Consider the following 6,000-nt stretch of genomic DNA (forward strand, 5'->3'; position numbering starts at 1 on the left):
GGAAGGCAGTGTGACCTAGTGAATAGGGCACTGGACTGGAATTCAGAAGACCTTGGTTCTATCCCCAGCTCTGCCAATGGGTGACCTTGGGCAAAAATCACTTCACATCATGCCTCAGTTAGCCCATCTTAAGATGGGGATAATGACACTGACTTCCTTTGTAAAGCACTTTGAGACCTGTAGAAGGAGAGCTAGGTATTAGTAATTAAACAAATCATGGATGCTCTCATCCACACACAAATGCCTTGATCACAAAGGAGACATTCATGCATGGCAAATAAAAATGGAGTGGGAGGGAGGAAGTATTTACATGGCTGAACTGCCATTCAGAAGCTAAGTGAACTCTGTTCTTACCAACTCCAAACAGCTGGAAATTAGAAGTGGAAGAGACGTTCATGATCATCTCGTCTGTCAACCATGCACGGGCGGGAAGAGGTCAGATTAATAAAATCTCATGCTCTGTGCGGTAGAGTTTTAGACAACACAAGAAACACACTACCTCCTTTGGGAGACCATCCCACCGTCTTACAGAATACACGTCTTTCCCCTGATATTTAACCTGCATTTTCCTTTGTTCAGCTTCATCCCGTTACTCCTCATTCTACCCCCTTGAAGAATTCCTTCCAGTTCCTGGGGATATTTAAAAATGGGGAAAAATGAGCAGTGACCATGTAGATCTCATGGGGGATTATTGGTGTGTAATTAAGCAATATCCATAGTAACAAGCAAATCTGCATGTGTTAAAAAATTAACTTGACCTAGTTTGAGAAATTCTAGCATCTCAACAATGCATCATGTTTCCCAGAAATTCACCAGTGCCAACAAAGGGCCCTGTTCTGAGGAGAAGGAGCTTTAAATAAATTATCTGCGGCAAAGGAGGAGGGTCAGGGAGAATCGGGGAAGGATGGTGGTTCAGTGAGTCAAGTCACCTAATGATTGCTGACATTTTACACATCACATCACAAGGCTCCTCAATGGAGAGAGAAACAGAACAGCCAGTTTCCTGCCAGAACAAAAGGTACACTCAGCGGTGGTCACCAAGCCTTGCTCCAGAGCAGATGAAGTTTAAAGATGTTGCGAAAGTTTAAAGACGGTCACCATGAGAAACAGGAAAAACGCAGACAATCCAGCAGACGTAGCAACTGAGGTCAGGAGATATATTGATACACTCAGTGGTTCTGAGATGTTTTTCCCTTCACCTCCCTTTCTAGAGAGGCCATCGTTATAATGTGTGGCCTCTATTTATAGGTTTTACACAGCTGCAGTTTACTGTAGTATCTGAGTGCCTTCCATGTAGAAAAACTCAAGAGCAGCAGTGAAGTCTGTAATGGACTTTATTGTCTGAGACCCTGGTATTTGTATTTTATTGGTACCTGGTATTTTATTATCGTTGAACACGTATATTGCAATAGCCTCCGATGGCAACATGCAGGCTGCCCCCCCCCCCATCATGCCATGCTACATACAAACACATCACAAGTGCCCCATAGTCCCTGCCCTTTTTATCTTAACTGAATCTTTGAATGCTGCTTTTTTATGTTGTTTTGTTGAACTAGAGGAGCTGCCTGTCCAAGGAACAGGCGTTAGAAGTTAGTCCTCCTAACTGACTTGCTCCTGGTAAAAAGTTAATGAACTAAAGCACTAGCAAATAAAAGTTTTTCAAACGCACAGTTACCTGCAATGAAGCCACTCTCACACTACCGAGCGGGGCAAATTCAAGACCTTACAGGTCATTTCAGGACTATAATTTGTGCTGATCTTCAAAGGTCAGTCTTGGGCGTCAGGCAGCACTGCTGATCTTCAAAGAACCTGAGCAATCCATTTACACCGGGTTGGATCAGTTTTCACATCCAAGGATGACTCAGCAAGCGAGAGGGATAGAATTTGTTTGTTTAATTAAAAGCTAATACCATGGCTCCCCCTGACTTTTGTAGGCCTGGCAAGAGACCCCATGAGGGCACTAGCTGAAGAGGATAAGAACAGGATTAGCGAACTGATCCCAGAGTAGGTGAGGGAAGCAAAGCCTAGCACACTCCCTCCTGAAGGCTGAGAAGAGGAGCGTCTGTCTGAAAGTAGCGAGTGTGGTAGTTAGCGGCTGGGCCACCCCACATAAGGGCAAAAGCAAGGACACCCTGCAAAGATTCATCACCCTTTGGAGAATCCTCCACCCATTGCAAGGATAACCCCTGCAGATGGGTGCCACTGAAAGACACCACTGTAGGGCACTATCAGAAGGTAGCCCTCTGTCTTCCGTTTGGTAGAGAATGACTTCTCTCTTCCCTCTCCATGCGGAGTATATTAGCTCAAATAAACATCCGATTCTTTTCGGCATCTGTTGTGGCTCAACCTACACGCCCTTGGGAACTGGTCCCCTTAGGGCCCATTAGGCAGCAGGGCTTGTTTACAGTTTTCAAAAAAGGCTTGCCAGCTTGGAAGAAAGAAATCAGTGTGCAAATCCAATGCCTTCCAAGACCTTCCTGCACACTGCTGCCTGCCTGAATGCATTGCTTTCGCTACACTCCCACGCTCGTTTCACACTCGGCCCGTAAAATGACGTAGAGCATTGTTCAGAGGCAGCAGCCTGCTAAGGCACCACATGCTGACCCCACGCAATTCGCAACGTAGGAGCCACTAAGAGACAAGCTGAGTCATATAGCAAGGACACACACCAGAAAAACAAATGGACTAGAACGAAGTCCAATTTGGCTCTGGACGAGCTGGATTTTGAGTGTTCTCTGGCAGCACGTACGATGCTGAACTATGATTTTGTTCAGCATTTGAGCCATGCTGTGCTCCAGGCAAGCAGGAGAAAGGTGGGGCCAAATCCAACCCCGGCATAAGTGGATCAGCTTCAGTTTGTTAGCTGAATGGCTCATTTGAAATGGACAGCCCAAGCCACAGGAGAAGCCTTTACCACTGACAAACATGGGTTTCTGGTCTGTGTCAGATCCCCTTTCTTCCCACCCTCATCTGTGTCAGATTCCTTTCCTCCTCTCCCCATCTTCGGGGACCCACTTAAATAACCCACCAAACAGCAATAAAGAATAGGGTCAATAGCACAACAGGTAACTACCTACCTTGCTTATTGCAAGCCTGTTGCGTACATGTGCAAGAGGTAACTCTTCCTCCGAGCACTGCAGTTCCAAGAGTAATTTTGTTGGTTTCCAACTGACTATTGTTACTGCCCCTGCGCTTGTTAATTTCTTAAGATCACCTCACAAAAGGATGCCCACAAAAGCTGAAATGAAAGTCAGCTTGTCAAGTCACTTGAAAACAAGTTGTGAAGCATAAGGATAATAAAAAAGGAGCACTTGCATGCTGGGGTTTGTGCAGAGATGGAAGGTTTCATTATACAGCCGTCCTACTGAGGATTCCAAAGTCCCTACTGATTACTTTGTGCAAAAAGAGCCTTAACACAGCATGCCCTAAATGCAAAGGTCATAATACTATTATCACATGTGTTGTAGCAGCTTTCATCTAGAAAGATTACAAAGCATGGTGGGAAGCGGTTGGTAAACCTCACTGGCAGGCAGGCGTTGCTGGGGTAGAGCAAAGTATGTGTTTAAACCTCACACAGGACCACCACACAACTGCTCGACAGCAGCAAGTTAATGCTTGACATTTGTGTAGCTTACAGTTATAATTTGCACACAAAACCAGAGTCTGTGATGCCTCTGCCATCTCCTTGGCCCTCCTTAAAAAAACCTGCGTCTTCCAAAAGGCCTGTAAATTCGGTCCTTCCCCCACAGGGGTATTTTTAAAAAGCACCTGAAAGGGTTAAAGAACACAGGATGCCTGCTAGACAACTCCTCTCAGTCACTACCGGTTGCATCCCGTTCCCCATCCCCCATCTGTATGGTGGGTGGTTTTAATTAAAGCCCGGTCCTGCACCACTATGGTCAATGCAAGTTTTTCCATGGACTTCAAAGTCAGGAGGATCATGGCCTCAGACTGTAAGCTCCTCAGCACCCTAAGACACCTCTTGCGTTTGATAATTAATAGTCTCCAGCAGCTCCTGAGGTTGAAACAGGAGCAGATTTTCAAGAGCAGATTTCCAGGCCAGATTTTTGACCACTTAGCACCCGCAGCTGGGCCAGATTTTCACAACAGCTCAGCTCCCACTGAGGCACCAAAATACAAGTCTAGACATTCACGAGTTTCATTCAATGTGCAAGGAGTTCTTCTGAAAAGTACAGCCTCAATTTAATGAAAGGTTTAAGATTTTTGTCCAGTATTTCACCCAGTTGAGCTCTCTTATTGCTGAAATGCTAACAGCACAATTAGGAGTAATACACCCTGCTGGAATAATCAGTTAGCTGCAAAAATCTGGTTCTGGCATCTTCATCTGGTGCCCACGCCGTAGATTAATGCTACCGAATTGTAAATCCGCATCCTGCACCCACACAAGTGGCTTCCCCTGGCGATTTGCACACTATTTATTAAATTAACCAATACAGATCATAAGCGTGCTGTATGTGACATGCAGCATGTATACAGGCTGCATGGTTTCATGTTACATCCTCCTCCAGGGCACTTCACTGTGCCACATAGCACACCCAAAACCCAGAGCTTTCTGCTCCATGCAGAGCAAATTTAAAAAGTTAATTAGTTTCACTAGAGCTAAAAGCCACCCTAAGTTACTTCCTCATCTAGGAAATGTTTGAAAGTTTTTGTCACTCTCCTTCCCAAGTCAAACAGCAGCTGAAGCCAAAACAGAAAGCTGTGTAAAGTTCTGCATGGAGGCAGCTGTGTCAATGCAAAAAGGATTTAGCACTAAACGTGTGTACATCCCGCTGGCAGCGCTCTCTCAGCCGCCTCACCAAAACCAGGTGCTCCCCAGGATCAACAGCTGCCCCCTTTAACAGGCTTCTCACTTCCCAGCAAAACTGCCTAACAGTTTAGCCTCCCAATCTCACCTCAGCCAGAAGGAGCTTCGCATTTGCTGAACAGGCCAGAGTAATGTTCCTCTGCAACAGACCAGAATTGTAACAACAGGATCAGGCAGTGACCTGTCGTGAAGGAGGAATACCAGACCACCTGCTTGTACTTTTCACCCCCATGCTCTCTCTCACTCTTTTTCCTCTCCAGGCCTTTCAGGCAGAGCCCCTGCCAGAACTGTCCTTTGGATCAGAGGAAGCGGCACTCCCCTCAGTTTCTTACAAACAGTCAGCTGAAGTTTTCTTAAGGTGGCACCTATAAGTTCTTCCAGATAGCTACTTTGCTTTAAAAAAAGGAGGACTTGTGGCACCTTAGAGACTAACCAATTTATTTGAGCAAATAAATTGGTTAGTCTCTAAGGTGCCACAAGTCCTCCTTTTCTTTTTGCGAATACAGACTAACACGGCTGTTACTCTGAAACCTACTTTGCTTTGTTTACTGGCCAATTCTTTGACTCGCTGGCTCTACTTTCGAACTCAGATTTTTGCTTCCCCTAATCTTTTTCTCCTTTATATATATATATATATATATATAGACACACACACACACACACACACACACATATACACACACACACACGCTCTATTGGACCTTCAGTAAGACACAATATTCATGAGAAACTGCTACAAATGTGATTAGGAACAAAACTATCAGTTTCAGAATTAAATCACCCAGTACAATTATAAAAGGAAATGGTTGTCAGACAAGGCTTCCACAGGTATGACACAGAGATACCCAGATCTAACACCTACATGTGTCATTTGACAGAAGTATTAAGAGAGAAGGTTGAGCAGACTTTCGGGAATTGATTTTCTTTTAATCTTTTTTCAGGAAGCAGCTAGTCTGTGAATTCTAATGTTTTTCCACCTGTTCCTCAGCTTTGGGTTTAAGACCTTAAGTTTGTAATACACTGTGCATTTGCAGTGGAGTTTTTATTCCATCTCCCACCTTGAATAAAATAAAAGTTCAGTGGGTTATCCCAGGTTAGCCCTGGATTCCTTATACATGTGAAGTATGTGACCCCACTGAAAGTGTTAACTTGTAAATGCCAGCTTTGAGAAA

The 6,000-nt window shown here is 44.8% G+C and overlaps 1 protein-coding gene across 1 annotated transcript in view; it reads right to left on the minus strand.

Moving 5' to 3' along the window:
* ACOT11 (acyl-CoA thioesterase 11) overlaps positions 1 to 5,110 on the minus strand; it is a 63,114-nt gene extending 58,004 nt beyond the window's left edge. Inside the window, exon 1 of the mRNA XM_077824081.1 lies at positions 4,917 to 5,110. The gene's annotated coding sequence lies outside the window, so the exon portion shown is untranslated. The remainder of the gene's footprint in view (positions 1 to 4,916) is intronic.
* Between the last annotated feature and the right edge of the window lie 890 nt (positions 5,111 to 6,000).

This window comes from Eretmochelys imbricata, chromosome 8 (assembly GCF_965152235.1).
Source record: "Eretmochelys imbricata isolate rEreImb1 chromosome 8, rEreImb1.hap1, whole genome shotgun sequence".
In the NCBI taxonomy this organism is placed as follows: Eukaryota; Metazoa; Chordata; order Testudines; family Cheloniidae; genus Eretmochelys; species Eretmochelys imbricata.